The 18,710-nt window shown below is 40.1% G+C and overlaps 1 protein-coding gene across 1 annotated transcript in view; it reads left to right on the forward strand.

Annotated features, from left to right (window-relative positions):
* EIF4G3 (eukaryotic translation initiation factor 4 gamma 3) overlaps positions 1 to 18,710 on the forward strand; it is a 359,681-nt gene that overhangs the window by 34,819 nt on the left and 306,152 nt on the right. The window lies entirely within an intron of this gene.

The raw sequence follows: 18,710 nt of genomic DNA on the forward strand, positions 1-18,710 counted from the left end.
ACCAAGGGATGTGGAACCACTTGGTTATTATTATTTTTGAGTGTACAGGGTCAGTTCCAGTATTTTTGTGCTTTAACTCTGGACCCTGTATAGAATTGATAGGTCTTCATTGTTTGTGATGAGATGAATTATTTCTGTTGTGAAAATCTGTAAACAGAACTGTAAATCTTTAAGGCTGTTTGCCTAAAGTTGTTACTTTTAAGTGGGTGCGGTTTATGTAGTTTTTCTAAGGCCAAGTCTTGCTCTCAAATAACGTTTTGTTTGTGTTATAATATTGCTGGCAAGTAGGCTGTCTTGGTTCTGTAATTCCTGGGTATACATATTATGGAGATCTTTGGGTCAGATTTCCTGGGCATTGTGACTTATACATATGAATATTCAGTGAGAGAGTAATAGTTCTTTATCTTCTTTAGGAGTGATCTTTATCTGGGTTCTAGAGATAAAGGAATGCCTGTGAAGTCCTTGGGCCCCAGGATGTCATTGTAGTCTCTGGGTCCACTTACAGTCTCTCTGGTTTGATTTATTTAGAACCTTCTCTGCCATGACTTGGGGGAGGAGGGCCTTTAGAGTTCTCTTTGCTCTTGTTCTAGTCCTTCAGGTGACTCTGGAGGAACTCAGGAAAGTGTGAGACATGTGCCTAATGAATGAATTTTCACGGCCCCTCTAGATACTGAAGAGCAGGAGCTTTGACTTTTCGCCCCAGGGGACAGATTCTATAAGAATGCACTTACAGATAATTTAAATGAATTGCGCTCATCAGTAAATGCGTTGTTTTTAGGATGTTTTGAAATTTGTTTCTATGTAATTCTTGTAAAAAGAGCTTGGGTTTGATTTTGATTTCTCGTGTAACTCAGTTTAAGGAGGAGGAACATTTTTATTGCATGTTAATCTAGAAAAATAGAGTTTGTGGTTTCAGTTTGTTGGGTTAATGAGTGTCCTTGTCAGACCATAACACGTGACCTAAGTACTTAAGAATTCTGACAACATAGAGCCTTTCTTTCTTCATGTTGATTTTTTAAAAGATTGAATTTAGGTATGATTATAGGTTATTTTAGCTAGTATTTTTGAAACTTCAATCTAAGATTCAGATTCAGGTAATAGTTATTGAATACTTTTAAAATACGTTCATGTTTTACTTTTCCTGTGGATTATTTGTTGAGTGGAAATACATAAAGCAGGTATGCAGTTTTAGGTTTTCTAGTAGACATGTTCAAAAGTGAAAAATAGGTAAAATTAATTTTAGTAATATACTTAATCCATTATATCCCAAATACTATGATTTCAAGATGTGATCGTTATAAAATTTTTAGTGAGATACTGCATTTTACATTCTTTCTCTGTACTAAGTCTTTTCTTTGTACTGAAACTCCAGTGTATGTTTTACACTTACAGCACATCTCACCTTGTGGTAGCCGCATTTAAAGTGCTCAGTAGTCTCGTGTGGCTTAGAAGTTCCCTAGTGAAAAATGGATTTCTATTATATATAGAAAGAGTAAACTGCTTTCCTGTGTGCTTTCAGTGGAGACCTGGACCAGCAGAGCTGGAGGCAGAGGAAAGGATAAAAGGAGGAGTTACGTGGCAGGAAGCACACGTCCAGCTGGGTCAGTTGCTTTACAACAGCTATTATTGACTTTCTTTGCTAAACTAGCTGCTTGATGCAGGAGTTAGGTTTTCCCTTTCTGTTTTTCTGGGGTCTCTCCACGCTAAGCACAGCAAAGTGCATACTCGGTCGCTCAGTCTTGTCTGACTCTTTACGAGCCCCTGGACTCTAGCCCTACAGGCTCTTCTGTCCATGGGATTTTCCAGGCAAGAATATTGGAGTGGGATGCCATTCCCTTCTCCAGGAAATCTTCCTGACCCAGGGATCAAACCCATGTCTCCTGTATTGGCAGGTAGATTCTTTACCACTGAGCCACCTGGGAAGTCCAGGCACTAAGCAGACACTAATAAATAATGTTCACTAGAAGTCTATACTGAGAATAGGGAGTTTCAAACACTGCCTGTGAAGATTTTGGCGTGATTTATTGCATTTCTGGGAGTTAGATTTGTTTTGTTTCTCATGTTAGTTATGCATGTATCCATTCTCAGAGTTATTCCACAAATTAGGAGTGGAAAAAATATATACACTGTCAGGAATAAGTACACATGTGAAGACCTACAGATTGTAAATACTGACTTACAGTGTTATGTTTTTTTGTATTCTTGTCCTTTAGCAGTTGCCCACTAATAGTAACATTTGATTAACATGTGGACTATTCATTTTTGGTTCTACTTCTTTTTCATAATACTGTTGTGGATAGGTCGGTGGGATTGACCTCATTGTATAAATGATGAAAATGGTTTTTTTGGGGGGTCACAAAAGACATTTACTTGTCATGGTTGGAGTTCGTGTGTATGTTTGATGTGTTTGGTGGGATATAGTTCTCTAGAAACTATAGTAACAGTATGATAATGATTATTTACGTTTGTGATCAGTGAGATGCAGAGTGAGATATCCAGATTGAAAACTGAGAAGATGCATTTTGAAATGCTACAGCTACTATGGAAGTATGTTGTAGTATAGCAAACCCATGTATCCATCAACCAGTTTCACAATCAAAACATTTATCAGTGTAACTGGAGACTTCAGCATGTACCTCCTTGGCCACTTGATTCTTTCATTATGGGTGACTTACCCTGAATTTCCCTGGAGGAGGGAATGGAAATCCACCAGGTATCCTTAGCTGGAGAATCCCATGGACAGAGGAGCCTGGTGGGCTACAGTCCATAGGGTTGCAAAGAGTTAGACACGACTGAGGTGACTTAGCACAACCTGAATTTGGGATTTGTTACTGCAGTGTATTTCTTTATATATTTACTGCATACTTACGTTGAGTTTTCCAAACCTTTTTAGTTGTAATTCAGTTGTGAAAGAAATCAGAATTATTAAATCTAAATTCATTTGTGTGTATTTTTTCAGCCTGCGAGGAATTTCTGAACTTGTTTCCAACTTTGTATTTCTCAATAGAGTTACTGAGTCAGTTTGACTGAAAAGTTGCAAGGTTTTGTTTGAAAGAGCTAATCTAATTATTGCTAGCCAATATTTTGACTCTTAAGATTTTCGGTGACCTCACTGGCAGTCCAGTGGTTAGGACTCTGTGTGTCCACTGCAGGGGGCGCGGGTTCCATCCCTGGTTGAAGGACTAAGATCTTGCATGCCACGGAGCACGGCCAAAAAACCAACAACAAAAAAACGAACAGGTTTTTGTCTCCTAAGGGTAGGGACATGACCATTTCAAATTATTCTGCACAGTGAAGTAATAATACTATGTGAAAGTGAAAGTCGCTCAGTTGTGTCCGACTCTTTGAGACTCCATGGACTGTACAGTCCATGGAATTCTCCAGGCCAGAATACTGGAGTGGGGAGCCTTTCTCTTCTCCAGGGATCTTCCTGACCCAGGAATCGAACTGGGGTCTCTTGCATTGCGGGCGGATTCTTTACCAACTGAGCTATCGGGTTTTTATTAAATATGGTCTATTCACTGTTAATAGGTCATAGACATCGAAGAAGCAAGTCACATTAAAATACACAGTGGAAATCTAGGGCTACAGTGTAAGGACTAGAGATAATGCGTGTAATGACAGTGATCTTTAAGGATCTAAATTCTGGTGTCTGTACTTCCTTATCCATAATTACAATTGGCAGTAGCAAGCTGTACTTAACCTTTTTCGGTTAATGGGGAGGACTAGAGTATGTAAAGTGCCTTAAACCATCCTGGGTGCTCTGTTGTCAGTGTATCAGATATTTTTCAAACCCTAGTGTTTGTAGCCCGTGGGTTTACATAGCTGCTTGGAAGCCTAGTCTGTTATTAGCCTCTTTTTTGGTTGTTGGAGAAGGTGGTGATGAGTGGACTCTGTAACCTTTAGGTTGTTCCTTTTTGATTTTTGTTACTCTGAAAGATAGGTCTGTGGTAGGGTATCTGCTGAAATTATCTGTTTATGTATGTTGTCCACTTTTTTCACGGAGCCCTTGAACATATTATTCATAACAACAACAAAAAATTCCCTCTCTGACAGTTATAACATCTGAATTACCCTCGAGTCCGCTTGTGTCAGTTGCTTTTTCTCTTGACCATGGGCTGTTTTCTTTTTGTGTGTGTCTCATAAGTTTTGTCTAGGTGTTGGGCATGGTGTATGTAGAACAACAGTAGACACTCAGGTGAATAGTACTTATGCTTGGAAGTGAGCACACCCCACCTCTGGTGGGCTGTCAGTGTGTGGGGGTAACTCACCTAGTCATGAGTTGAGCTTTTTTTTTTTTAATTTATTTTGCTCTTTTTATTTGGCTTAGTTGATTCATAGCGTGTGGAATCTTAGTTCCTTGACCAGGGATTGAAACTGTGTCTCCTGCACTGGAAGGCAGATTCTTGGCATTGTTCCCTCTCCTTCTTGTGGCAGCCATCGTTTGCCTTGTATTTGTACTGTTCTTGAGTGGGGTTTCCTGCTCCTCACCCAGCATTAACAGATTCCTGTGTGGTGTATTAATGTGGAATCCTAGGCACAAGATGGTTACTTACCTATTACTTTATCTCAGTAGCAACAGGTGTTTGCCTTGTCCTATGACAGGGCGTGTTGCCCTACTCCAGTGGCCTGACACCTTTGCTTCACAGGAGGAAAGGATACTGGGAAGATGAGGTGTGACTTTGTGTCTGTTCCCAGCAGTGACTGGTCTCACCTTCTAAATTCCTGTGCCACTGAGCGGGACTCTGGTGTTTTGCCACAAAACCGCTCTTTCTCACAAGCACCGTGTGGAGGCCAGAGAAGAGCTGGCAAGTGAGCGCAGGTCCCCACTATGGATAGGGCACCCAGTTGGGAAGCTGGTATGCTAGCCTATACCTTATACCTTTCGGGAATTTGTTATACATGTAGCATCTTTTCTTTTTATTCTTTGTGTTATGGTTACCCTTTTCTCTCCTCATCAGCCATGTATGTTCTTTACTGAAGTTTCTTGTTTGATTGCCTTGCAACTTTCACAACCTCTGATGGGCTCAAGAAACCTGGGGTGTTTCAGGTTATCTGGCCTTTTCTTCCTTTAGAGTAAGTGCCATGTTTTTGTTTTTTTTTTTAGTTTTCTGTATCTTAAGCTGAAACAGAAATTTAAAAGTAATCTTTAATCTGTACTAAACTTCATTCAAAGGATTCAAAGTGGTTGACAAAAATACTTGAAATAATAATAGATGATAAAATTAGGTAAGGATGGCCTCTAAGCAATAGCTTTTTAGATATGTCTCCTCAAGCAAGGGAAGCAAGCAAAAATGAACAAATGGCATTACATCAGACTAAAATTCTGCACAGCGAAGGAAGTTATCAATAAAATGAAAAGACAGCCTACCAAATGGAAGAAGGTATTTGCAAATGATGTATCTGATAAAGGGTTAATGTCTAAAGTATGTGAAGAACTCATCCAACTCAATAACAACAAAACACAATTAAAAAACGAGTGGAGGAGCTGAATAGATATTTTTCCAAAGAAGACATACAAGTGGTCAACAGCCACGGGAGATGTTCAACGTTGCTAATTATTAGGCAACTGCAAATCAGAACCACCCCTGCCAGAATGGTTATTATAAAAAACAAAACAAAACAAGCAATGACAAGTTTTGGTGAGGATGTAGAGAAAAGGAAACTCTCATACACTGTTGGTGGGAATGTGAACTGTGCGGCCACTATGGAAGGGAGCATGGAGATTCCTCAGAAAAGTTAAGAATAGGTATACCATATGATCTAGCTGTTCCACTTCTGGGTATTTATCCAAAGAATCCAAAAACCATTTGAAGAGATAACATGCACCCCCCGTGTTCACTGCAACACTGTTTACAATAGCGGAAATACGGAGACAACCTGAGTGCCACCAATGGATGGGTGAACAGACGGAGGACGTAGCACATAGGCTTATCCACACATGTGCGCGCGTGCACACACAGCGCACGCACGCACGTACACACACATGCAGTGTCCACACACACACACAGCGTAATACCACTCAGCCACAAAAGATGAGATCTTGACATTTGTGACAACATTGATGGCCCTTGGGGGTGTTATGCTATGTGAAGTAAGTCAGAAAAGATGAATGCTGTGTGATTTCATTCATAAGTGGAATATAAAAATGAATTTAAAAAGAACAACCAAACAAAAGCAAATATAGGTACAGAGAGCACAGTAGTGGTTACCAGAGGGTGAAGGCAAAATGGGTAAGGGGATCAGCCGTATGGTGACAGGTGGAAATTATGTTTGGTGGTGAGCCTGCTATAGAGTATACAGAAGAACAAATATAATATGGCACAAACGAAACGTATGTCCTGTTATAAATCAGTGTTGCTTCACTAAAAAATAAAACCAGGTAAAGAAATCAAAACTGCGGGGAAACACGGATATGGATTAGAAAAGTACCAACGGACAGAGAGGTAGAGCATGGGTTTTGTGTACAAATGAATGCCGTCGTTGTTGGCTGTGAGTTACAGATTTGAATCTGAGCTTCATCGTGAGCAAAGCTGAGTTACATGATTGACAGTGTTCAAATTTAAATCCTTTTCGTTGATGCCTTTTAAGTGTGGGAAGGATTTTTTTTTTAAACTTTTACTGGCAGAGCTGGTGAAGTGAATAATGTATAAACATATTTATTGAGTATAGTTTGATTTACAATGTCCTGTTAGTTTCAGGTATATTCGTTTATTTATGTGTTAGTTTCAGCACAATTATATATATATATATATATGTGTGTGTGTGTATGTTTTCAGATTCTTTTCCCATGTAGATTATTACAAAATACCATAATTGTGCTATATAGTAGGTCCTTATTGGCTCTCTATTATGTGTATATATATAGTGCTGTGTGTATACACTGTGTAGAAAAAGGAACTATTGTAGGGCTTCCCTGGTGGCTCAGATGGTAAAGAAACTGCCTACAATGGAGGAGACCTGGGTTCAGTCCCTGGATCGGGAACATCCCTTGGAGTTGTTGTTCAGTTTCTCAGTCATGTCCGACTCTTTGCAACCCCATGGACTGCAGCACACCAGGCTTCCCTGTCCTTCACCATCTCCTGGAGCCTGCTCAAACTCATGTCCATTGAGTCGGTGATGCCATCCAACCATCTTGTCTTCTGTCATCCGCTTCTCCTCTTGCCTTCAGTCTTTCCCAGCATCAGGGTCTTTTCCAGTGCGTCAGCTCTTTGCATCAGGTGGCCACAGTATCGGAGCTTCAGCTTCAGCATAAGTCCCTTCGATGAATATTCAGGATTGATTTTCTTTAGGATGGACTGGTTTGATCTGGTTGTAGTCCAAGGGACTCTCAAGAGTCTTCTCCAACACCACACAGTTCAGGAGCATCACTTCTTTGGCAGTCAGCCTTCTTTATGGTCCAGCTCTCACACCCATACATGACTGCTGGAAAAACCATAGCCTTGACGAGACGGACCTTTGTTGGCAAACTACTGTCTCTGCTTTTTAATATATTGTCTAGGTTGGTCATAGCTTATCTTACAAGGAGGAAGCATCTTTTAATTTCATGGCTGCAGTCACCATCTGCAGTGAGTTTGGAGCCCAAGAAAATGAAGTCTCTCACTGTTTCCAGTGTTTCCCCATCTATTTGCCATGAAGTGGTGGGACTGGATGCCATTTGTGTTTTGAATGTTGAGTTTTAAGCCAGCTTTTTCACTCTCTTTTTTCACCTTTATCAAGAGGCTCTTTAGTTCCTCTTCGCTTTCTGCCATAAGGGTGGTGTCATCTGCATATCTGAGGTTATTGATATTTCTCCTGGCAATCTTGATTCCAGCTGAGCTTCACCCAGCTGGGAATTTCACATGATGTACTCTGCATATAAGTTAAATAATCAGGGTGATACCATGCAGCCTTGACATACTCCTTTCCCAATTTTGAACCAGTCCATTGTTCCATGTCTGGTTCTAACTGTTGCTTCTTGACCTGCATACAGGTTTCTCAGGAGGAAGGTAAGGTGATCTGGTATTCCCATCTCTTTAAGAATTTTCCACAGTTTGTTTTGATCCATACAGTCAAAGGCTTCTCCTGGAGTGGGAAATGGCCCCCCAGTCCAGTGTTCTTGCCTGGAGAATTCCATGGACAGAGCAGCTTGGCAGATGTAGGTCCATGGGATCGCAAAGAGTCTAACTCCACGGAGCTAGTAACACTCACGTATCTGTTAATCCCAGTCTCCTGGTTTATTCCCCTCCCTTTCCCCATTGGTAGCTGTAAGTTTGTTTTCTATGTCTGTGAGTATCTTCTGTTTTACAAATAATTTCATTTGTATCTTTTTTTGAGATTCCACATATAACGGATATCATGAGATATTTCTCTCTCCCTGACTTACTTCAGTTAGTATGATAATCTCTTGGCCCATCCATGTTGCTACAGATGGCATTATTTCATTCTTTTTTTGATTCTAAATAATATTCCATTGTGTGTGTGTATGTTTATGTGTATCATATCTTACTTATCCATTCGTCTGTCATTGAACATCTAGGTTGCTTCTATATCTTGGCTTTTGTAAATAGTGCTGCAGTAAACATCCGGGTGCATGTTATCTTTTCAAATTATAGTTTCTTTTTCAAATTATAGTTTGAAATTATAGTTTCCTGTGTGCCCAGGAGTGCGGTTACAGGATCACATGGTAACTCCATTTTTATTTATTTATTTATTATAATTTTTTTTTCCGATGCAAAAGCAAGAGAGTTTTTATTACCAAGCTCGAGGTGGGGCTTCCACCGATACTGACGCAGCGGCTATAGGGAGGAGCCCCGAGTTCTGGGTTACATTGCTTATATAGGGTATTCTCAGGCGAGAAATTTGAAAAACGGGAGTTTCCGGGTTGGGAGACGTCTAATTGGTTACCTTCTATGGAAGGGTTAGGTGTTGGTTTCTGATTGGTTTTTATTTTCCCGGGCTGGCCCCAGATTCTGATTGGTTCCCATTACCTAGGTAGACTATGTTAAGTCAGGAGATTTTGTTCTGGGGTCCTCTTGGCTCAAGGGTGGTGGGATGAGGTCAGGGGATTTCCAAAGGCTCTTGGATTTTCAAAGGCTCTCTTCCTGGAACCTTACAAAATGGAATTTTTCTGTTAACAAAATGGAGTAGCTAAGGTCTTTCATTCCCCCCTTCTCTGGGATCCAGGACAGAGCCAATCATGGGTCTGGGGTCAGCTCTACATTGTCTCCTGCTAAGGGGACCGTTTGTAGGGCCGCATATTGGGATCTGAGTGCCATGAGCTGCACTGTGTTGATGCGGCTTTTAATGAAGGCCACCAGTTTGCTTAGTAAGCATGGTCCGAAAGTGAGCAATAGTAACAAGATAATCATGGGCCCCATCAAGGAGGATATGAGAGTTGCGAACCAGGGGATGAACTGAACCAGGATTGAAACCAGGTTTGAGACATTTCTCTTTCTGTTTTTCTCTGACTCAGCCCTTCTCTTATCTTGGCCAGGGAGTCCCTGACTACCCCCGAGTGATTCACATAAAAACAACATTTTTCTCCTAATGCAGCACATAGCCCCCGCCCCCATTGGAGAAAAACCAAATCCAATCCCCTTTTATTCTGTACTACCACTTCCGCCAGAAAACTCAGTGACTCTTGGAGGTGGCTGATTGAGCTTTCTTGTCTTTCGATCTCAAGATCAATGGCTGCTCTTAGGCTAGAATAGCGTTGATTTTGCACTATTAAAGAGGATATCCCAGTTCCTGCCCTGGCTGCCCCTAACCCCAGTAGGACTGTGAGGGTTAAGGCCGAGACTGGCTCTCTCGGAGGTAACTCCATTTTTAATCTTTTAGGGAACCTTCATTCTGTTCTCTGTAGTGACTGCGCCAGTTTACATTCCCACCAACACGCTCTCCAGCATTTATGATTTGTCGACTCTTTGGTGATCTCCATTCTCACTGGTGTGAGGTGATGCCTCATTGTAATTTTGATTTGCATTTCCCTGATAATTGGGGATACTGAGCATCTTGTGCCCGTTGGCTGTCCGTGTGTCATCTTTGGAGAAATGTTTGTTTAGATCTTCTGCCTCTTTTTTTGATTGAAGATGTTGTATTTTTAATACAGACAGTTGATTTCCCTTTTAACCTGTACTGTTTCTTTCTTTAGTTTGTTGTTTGTACTTTTCTCACACTCTCTCCTTGAAGGAGTTGGGTAATTTTATGAATATTAGTTCCTGATAGTTGAGTGTAAGCTGTTTAGCCTGTGGCAGATGGTTTATGAGGTAGTTACTGTTTGAATCTGAGTCCTCAGAAGATGCTATTAACATTGTTCCTAGGAATCCCAGGTGTCCTTATGCATAGATGGAGTTAAGGAATTAATTCATTTGTTCAGTGAACAAACATTTATGGCATACCAGCTATGCATACATGGTTATAAGAACCGAGGAACACTGTTTTAAGAACAGTGAATAAAAAACAAGCCCCTTTCTCATAAAACCTATATTGTAGTAGGAATAGAAGGACAGTATGAAATAAGTGAAGTCATATGGTAGTAAGTGCTATGTGAATAGTATGAAGTTGGAGAGAGTTGTTATTTTACATAGGGTTGGCCGAGAAAGTCTTTTTTTAAGGGGAAATTTGAACAGAGAGACGAAAAGAAGTTGAGCTTCCGGTTGTGGGAATATCTGCCTATTTCACAATAGAATGTCTTGCAGAGGAAACAGTAAGTGCAGGATCTCTGAGCTTGTCCATGAACATATTTGAAGTAGGTGAAGGAGGCCAGTGTATTTGGAGATGAAGTTGGGGGGAAATTTGTATATATGCTTGTAGGAAATGGTAAGAATTTTGTTTTGATATGGGAAGCCTTTGGAGGGTTTAGAGCTGAGACATGGCATTTGTATGACTTTTGTAATTGTATCTGATTTTAGATATACCTACCCACCTAAAATCTGTGATGTTTTACTGTGGTGCATTGCCATATCCCATCAGTCTATACAGATCAGGAAGACTCTCGTTTTCTTCCATAACATTCGTTCTGTGTCCTGGAACATTTTTCTTCGAGCTTAAGGAACCTATTCTTGTGATAAAATAAGCATACTTCCAGAAGTCTCTAAACTGCATTTGGTCATTTGTCTATTAAGGTACCTTATTTGTGAGTGAGATCCAGTGTTAAACTGTTTTAAGTGATGCTAAAGATAATTGATGCCTGTGAAGGATGGGGAGTGCCACTAAGTGGAACAAAGTAGATTAGAACACAGAGATGAGAGTTCCAAGGGCAAACTTAACTACTGCTTCATCAGTTGAGGTAGAGCCAGCTCTGACTGGTATCTGATGCTTTTGTTTCCCTTATCTTGACAAGTGCTTGTTTAAATCTCTTCAGCTTAAGACTCAGTACTTAAATACAGTGTAGTATCATGGTTGAGAGTGTGCACTCTGAAGGCAGAATACTTACCAAGCTCAGAAAGGTTGTTTTTTTTTCTTTTCTGTTCTTCAGTTGTCTCGTCCTGAATAGAGCAAAAGAACAGAGCTTTTCTCTTAGATTTGTTGTGAACGAGTTAATGTGCATACGACAGGGCCAGGCTTAGTACATGCCTCATCAAGTCAGCTATTCTTACTATATGGAATATGTAACCATAAGATTTTGTTTATAAGGGCCGTTTGTCGTGGGCAAAGTGAGGTCACTATTTCAACAGTATTTAACACTCTTTTTAGACCTTCCCTGTTTAGTTTTGTTTCACAGTAACTTTGTCTGGTGGCTCAGATGGTAGAGAAAGCCTGCAGTGCAGGTGATGTGGGTTCAGTCCCTGGGTTGGGAAGATCCCCTGGGGGAGGGCATGGCAACCCACTCCAGTATTTTCACCTTGAGAATCCCCATGGACAGAGGAGCCTCGTGGGCTACAGTCCATGGGGTCGCAGAGTTGGACACAGCTGATCCACTCAGCGCAGCACACACAGCTTTGTCAGCCATTGGATATGGGATATGCTAACTCCGAGACGGTCATCATCCAGATGTGCCTGATCGATTTCTCTATTTTGAAATAAACTGGTGACTATTAAAATCTTAAGTGTTATTGTCTCCCTGAGATTGATCTGATATTGGGTATACAGAGATAATTCATGCATGAGTAACTAATTCAGTTGTACTTGTAGGCTAATGGACATCTTAATTACAATTCTTGCTCTTGTTGTATCATCTTAATCTGACTTTTGAGAATTGCTCATGTATGTTAACATGTGATATACTATTATATATTAATATTAGAGCTTTAATACCAGTTAAAAAAAAAACCTTTAAGTTATTTCTGTAATTATCAAAAGTATTTTCCTTCCCCAGCTCAGTTCTATAGGCATGAAGAACTATCATGTTTTCTTATTTGTTTTTAATGTTAAAAATGTTGTATTAAGTCATTTATGGCTGTGCTGGGTCTTGGTTGCTTTGCACAAGTTTTCTCTGCTTGTGAGTGGGGGCAACTCTCTTAATTGTGGTGCCTGGGCTCCGCATTGCGGTGGGTTCTCTTGTGGAGCTCGGGCTACAGAGTGCATGGGCTGCGGTAACTGTGGTTCACAGGTTTAGCTGCTTCGCAGCGTGTGGGATCTTCCCAGATGAGGGGTTGAGCCTATGTTCCCCTGCATTGGCAGGTGGACTCTTAACCACTGAACCACCAGGGAAGTCTCATGTTTTCTAGTTTTATGCTAAAGTGATCATATTACACTCTCTAATTGTGTTTCCTCTTTTAGAAAGCTCTCTTTCCCAGATTTGAGCTTTCACATAATATCATTGTAATGGGTACACAGTTACTGAGAATTAGTGGCTTTACATGGATAAAGAATTACATTTCTCGCCTCTTGTTCGTGTCTGTAGTAGTTGATACTGACTGCCTCGGTGTATTTTTTGGTAATGTGTGTTGCTTTAAATGTGGTCTTGAAGAACTTGTTTCTTAACCTGGATAAATAGAAACAATTAGCTGATGTGGAGGTAATTTTAGATCTACTTGGTGTTGAAGAAGGTCAGAACCAGAAAACACCATAGTAACATTCACAACCGATGTGTTTTTCTCTCCCCGGTTTTCCAGTTAGGAGTTGGTGAAAGGAGTGCCTCAGCATATGCTTTCATGAATGTCTTTAGTGTGACCATTTAAAATTGGTTCAGTTCAGTTCAGTTCAGTCGCTCAGTCATGTCCGACTCTTTGCGACCCCATGAATTGCAGCACGCCAGGCCTCCCTGTCCATCACCATCTCCCAGAGTTCACTCAAACTCCATCGAGTTGGTGATGCCATCCAGCCATCTCATCCTCTGTCTTCCACTTCTCCTCCTGCCCCCAATCCCTCCCAGCATCAGAGTCTTTTCCAATGAGTCAACTCTAAGCATGAGGTGGCCAAAGTACTGGAGCTTCAGCTTTAGCATCATTCCTTCCAAAGAACACCCAGGGCTGATCTCCTTTAGAATGGACTGGTTGGATCTCCTTGCAGTCCAAGGGACTCTTAAGAGTCTTCTCCAACACCACAGTTCAAAAGCATCAATTCTTCGGCACTCAGCTTTTTTCACAGTCCAACTCTCGCATCCATACATGACTACTGGAAAAACCATAGCCTTGACTAGACAGACTTTTCTTGGCAAAGTAATGTTTCTGCTTTTGAATATGCTATCTAGGTTGGTCATAACTTTCCTTCCAAGGAGTAAGCATCTTTTAATTTCATGGCTGCAATCACCATCTGCAGTGATTTTGGAGCCCAAGAAAATGAAGTCTGACCCTATTTCCACTGTTTCCCCATCTATTTCCCATGAAGTGATGGGACCAGATACCATGATCTTCGTTTTCTGAATGTTGAGCTTGAAGCCAACTTTTTCACTCTCCACTTTCACTTTCATCAAGAGGCTTTTTAGTTCCTCTTCACTTTCTGCCATAAGGGTGGTGTCATCTGCACATCTGAGGTTATTGATATTTCTCCCGGCAATCTTGATTCCAGCTTGTGCTTCTTCCAGCCCAGCGTTTCTCATGATATACTCTGCATATAATTTAAATAAGCAGGGTGACAGTATACAGCCTTGACGTACTCCTTTTCCTATTTGGAACCAGTCTGTTGTTCCATGTCCAGTTCTAATTGTTGCTTCCTGACCTGCATATAGGTTTCTCAAGAGGCAAGTCAGGTGGTCTGATATTCCCATCTTGTTCAGAATTTTCCATAGTTAATTGTGATCCACACAGTTAAAGGCTTTGGCATAGTCAATAAAGCAGAAATAGATGTTTTTCTGGAACTCTCTTGTTTTTCAATGATCCAGCGGATGTTGGCAATTTGATCTCTGGTTCCTCTGCCTTTTCTAAAACCAGCTTGAACATCAGGGAGTTCAGGGTTCACGTATTGCTGAAGCCTGGCTTGGAGAATTTTGGGCATTACTTTACTAGCGTGTGACATGAGTATTACTCTAATCCAAAGAGTTAAGCTATTTAACTTTTTATAACTTGCCTTATTGTTAGACCAAAATGAGTGCCATTCTATGCTTACTTGAAAAAGGACTATACAGAATGGAGTTTCCTCAAAAAACTAAAAATTCATCTGCCATAGGATCCTAGCAATCCCACTCCTGACTATATATTTGAAGAAAATATAAACACTGACTCAGAAAGGTACATGCACCCCAGTCTTCACAGCAGCACCCTTCACAATAGCCCAGACTTGGAAACAGATGAATGGATAAAGAAGACGTAGCACGCATGTGTATGTGTACACACAATAGACTTCTACTCAGACATTAGAAGGAATGGAATTTTGCCATTTACAGCATCTTGGAAAGAATTGGGGGGCATTATGCTAAGTGAGATAAATCAGAGAAAGAGAAACACTATGTGATATCACTTACATGTGTAATCTAAACCGTGAAACAAACTAGTGAGTATCACAGACAGACTCAGATATAGAGACCAGTTATCAGTGGAGGAGAGGGACAAGATAGGGATAAGGGATTAAGAGGAACAAGCTACTGTGTATGAAATAGACAAGCCACGAGGAGATACTGTACAGCACAGGGAAGAGAGCCAACATTCCACAATAACCGTGGGATAGACGACATTTAGGAATTATTAGTCACTGAAATCTATTTAATGTTGTATAATTATAATCAGCTCCGCTGCTGCTGCTGCTGATTCGCTTCAGTCATGTCTGACTCTGCGTGACCTCATAGACGGCAGCCCACCAGGCTCCCCTGCCCTTGGGATTCTCCAGGCAAGAACACTGGGGTGGGTTGCCATTTCCTTCTCCAATAATCAGCTCTACCTCAATAGAAATATACTGTCCAAAAAAAAAAAGACTTAACAGAAACACAAGAATGCCAACATACTGAGACTTCAATAAATTTGGGGTATGATAGTTTGAGAAGATGTCAGAGTTCTGAAGGATTTATTTCTATTGTAGGCAGTCAAGCCTTCCTCTTGGTACCTGCCTCCTAAAGAAGCGAGGTAAAACACCCACCCTTTAAATTTCCGTGATACAGTACAGGCATACCTTGTTTCATTGGCCCTTCTCTGTACTGTGTTTCACAGACTGAAATGTCAGATAACGGTTAGCTTTTTTTTTTTTAACAATAAAAAGTATTTTTTAACTAAAGCATGTACAGTTTTTTTAAAGACAATGCTATTGCACACTTAATAGACCACAATATAGTGTGACAATAACTGTGTGCCTTGGGAGACTAAAAACATTTGTATGACTCGCTTTATTTGTGATATTAACTTTATTGTGGTGGTCTGGAACCAAACCCACAGTGTCTGCTAGGTATGCTTGCATCAGATTTGCTGACTTTCTGGGGTTCGAAGCCTATATTGCCCATGTAAGAAGCAAAAGCACATCTTTACTTACTACAGGTTCTTGGATGGCAGTTTGAATGTTTGCCAGATGAAGTACATTTGTTTAAAGCTGTGTCATACACTTTGGATGTTTGGAAGAGATATATAATATTTGAAATATTTAAGGAAGAGAATATGTGTTTTTAGTCCCCTAGTTGATCCCTTGACTATTAAAAAGCTACTATGTATTCCATAGCATTTGTATGTCATAGAAGTGTCTTCACTATATTGTTGTTTAATGCACGCTTTTTGTTATCACAGGAATTTTACCATAGATAATGTTTTCTGTGTTTTTCATGGTACCTTTGTGGCAGCATTTTATTTGATTATCATCTAGGAAAGAGGGTTTTCTTTCTTTGCTTTTGCAGCCAGTTTTCTGCTGTTTAAAACATTGTCCAGTGCAGTTTGTCTCCAGCTCCCTTTTGTAAACCTTAGTGTCATTTTTAAAAAAACCTTTTTATTTTGTATTGGGGTATAGCCAACTGTGGATGTTGTGATAGTTTCAATTGAACAGAGCCAGTAAATTTTAAAGCCAGTTTTTTGACCCAAATCCTCTAAACCACTTCGATTTAGGTACTGAAAGCATCATTTCCTTTTTTGATTGATTCCTTCCCCCCATCCTCCGCAAGTGTTTCATATTAATTCAAGTTCACTGATATCTCATTGTGAACTAGGGCAGGTAAAAAGAAGTACAGATCTTTTGAGACTAGTTAGATGTTTTCCAGTCTTCAGATATTTTGATAATACACCATTAAGGGAGAATGAGGAGGATCATGAAGCTATAAGAGAAAAAGCCTGGCATTAAAAACAGTAGTTTCTAGAGGATTTTATTTTTAGTTGGGATTGGGTTACATTACCCTTTTATTTACATTCATATTTTGAGCTGTAGTTTTGCCCACATACATGGTCTTGGCTTGTAAATAAAATACCCAGTCCCCAAAATCATCATGTTTTATGTGTTGCCTGAGTCTGAATCTGTAGTTACTTGAAACTCCGCATTGCTACTAGTGTGAATGCAATTACACATTATTCACATGTGTAATGCAAGCTGGCAGACTAAGCCCCCAGCTGACGTGTTAAATGCAGGGTAGAGAAGTTTTTCGCACATTTGAATTGTGTTATTTTCTTCCATGAAAATGCTCAGTATTATTGGCCTGGACTGGAGTAATTAAATCACAGTTGAACTTGAATTAGCCCAAACTGAAAAAGGTCTGTTGTTTGACCTGGCAGGAATTTGTTCTGTATCTGTGTGTGCTAACTGTAGAAACAATCGAAACGTTAGATATGTGAAAGCTTATTAAGTAATGAAGTGATTATTTAAAAAGCAGCAAGTTTAAACTTGTAACTAATTTTCAGATTAATTTATGACATTCCAAAACCTGTGATCTCCTCATTTACCTTGTCGTTCATAACTGAAAAGAGCGACAGGAAAGTAAGTTACATGGCTTGAATTAGTCATCTAGATTTTTGATTTCCAATATATGGGAAAATAGAAATTATTTGGTCCCTTAAAATATTTACATGATTTTGTTTTTAATTAGTAATTACAATTTATTCTTTGGCATAAAGGAATTTTCCTATAATGTTTTGAAGGAAATACTCTGTTGAGCTCACCTAATTTCCTTTATTCTTTCAAGTTTAGATATATATGGCTTTAAAGTTCTGTCTCCTTGTTAAGTTCATTGTTTATACATACATGAATTCATGCCGGAGGGGAAATAGAGGATGGTGACCATTAGGTTTGACTGGAGCTCAGGTGACCTGGGTGGAGTCTCTGCTGTAGCTGTGTGATCTTGGGAAAGTCCCTTAACTTTTCTGTTCCCCACCTTCCTAATCTGTAAAATTGGTTTAATAATAGCACCTGCTTCACAAATTGTTTTGAGTCGTAAATGGGACGTACATTTGCATGCTTAGTATGGAGCCCAGCTTGCAGGAAGTGCTCAATAATGTCTGTGGTTACTCTTGTGTGTTTGTTTGATTATGTAATTCTTGCACCAGTACCCTGCCAGTGCTGAGGGGCTCTTTTTTCTAAAGCGCCAGCCCCTCCTCTCAGTCTTAACTTTCAGCATTCTTCTTCATCCCAGGAGCAGACTAAGGTGGAACAACTAGCTTTTGTGGGTTTGTTTTTAAAAATTTTCATTTTTTGGCTGCACTGTGTGGCATGTGGGATCTTAGTTCCCCGACTGAGGACTGAACCTGAGCCCCCTGGAGTGGAATTACACGGTCTTAATCACTGAACCATCATAAAAGTCCTAGCCTTGGGTTTTTACAGCATAGGCGCATGTTATTATTGAGCTTCAGCTTTAAAATGTGAAACTTTCCCTCCTTTTTTCATGCTTCTCACCTAATTCTTAGGTGGGGGCATTGGAGTAGGTATTTGAAGTGATGGATTAGTTTGAAGTGATGGATCACTTAAGTATTTGGAAGCATTTAGAAGATTGTAGGAGTATCCGACTACAGTACTTCTGTTGTTAGTCATCTGTGTGACAGATTAAAAGCTGTAAATTGTAGTTAGGTTATTTCATCTTCTCAGGCAGTGTGGAACACATGGGGGAAATTAAATACTATTCTTCTAAGGTATAAATAAAACTTAAACATGTACATTTGTAACAGTAAAATACATTGCTGTTTTTTGTGTATGTAGTCAATAAATACAGTTGATCTGAGGAAAGGGAAACTTGAAGGTGAGAGTAGTCATAAAATAGTTTGTTAAGAGGAAGGATTTAAACTTGGTCTGAGAAAGGTTAGAATTTAGGGGAGAATGGAGGAGCTAGATGATGAAGCTGAGACTAAGGTGTACAAGAGAAAATGCATGTGGTATATTTAGAAAGTACTAAAGGACTTCCTCTACAGAAGGTAACATGTATTGAGCCCTGAAACTCTATGCCAGCTATAGTGTAAGGG

Source organism: Budorcas taxicolor, chromosome 2, assembly GCF_023091745.1.
Source record: "Budorcas taxicolor isolate Tak-1 chromosome 2, Takin1.1, whole genome shotgun sequence".
NCBI lineage: Eukaryota > Metazoa > Chordata > Mammalia > Artiodactyla > Bovidae > Budorcas > Budorcas taxicolor.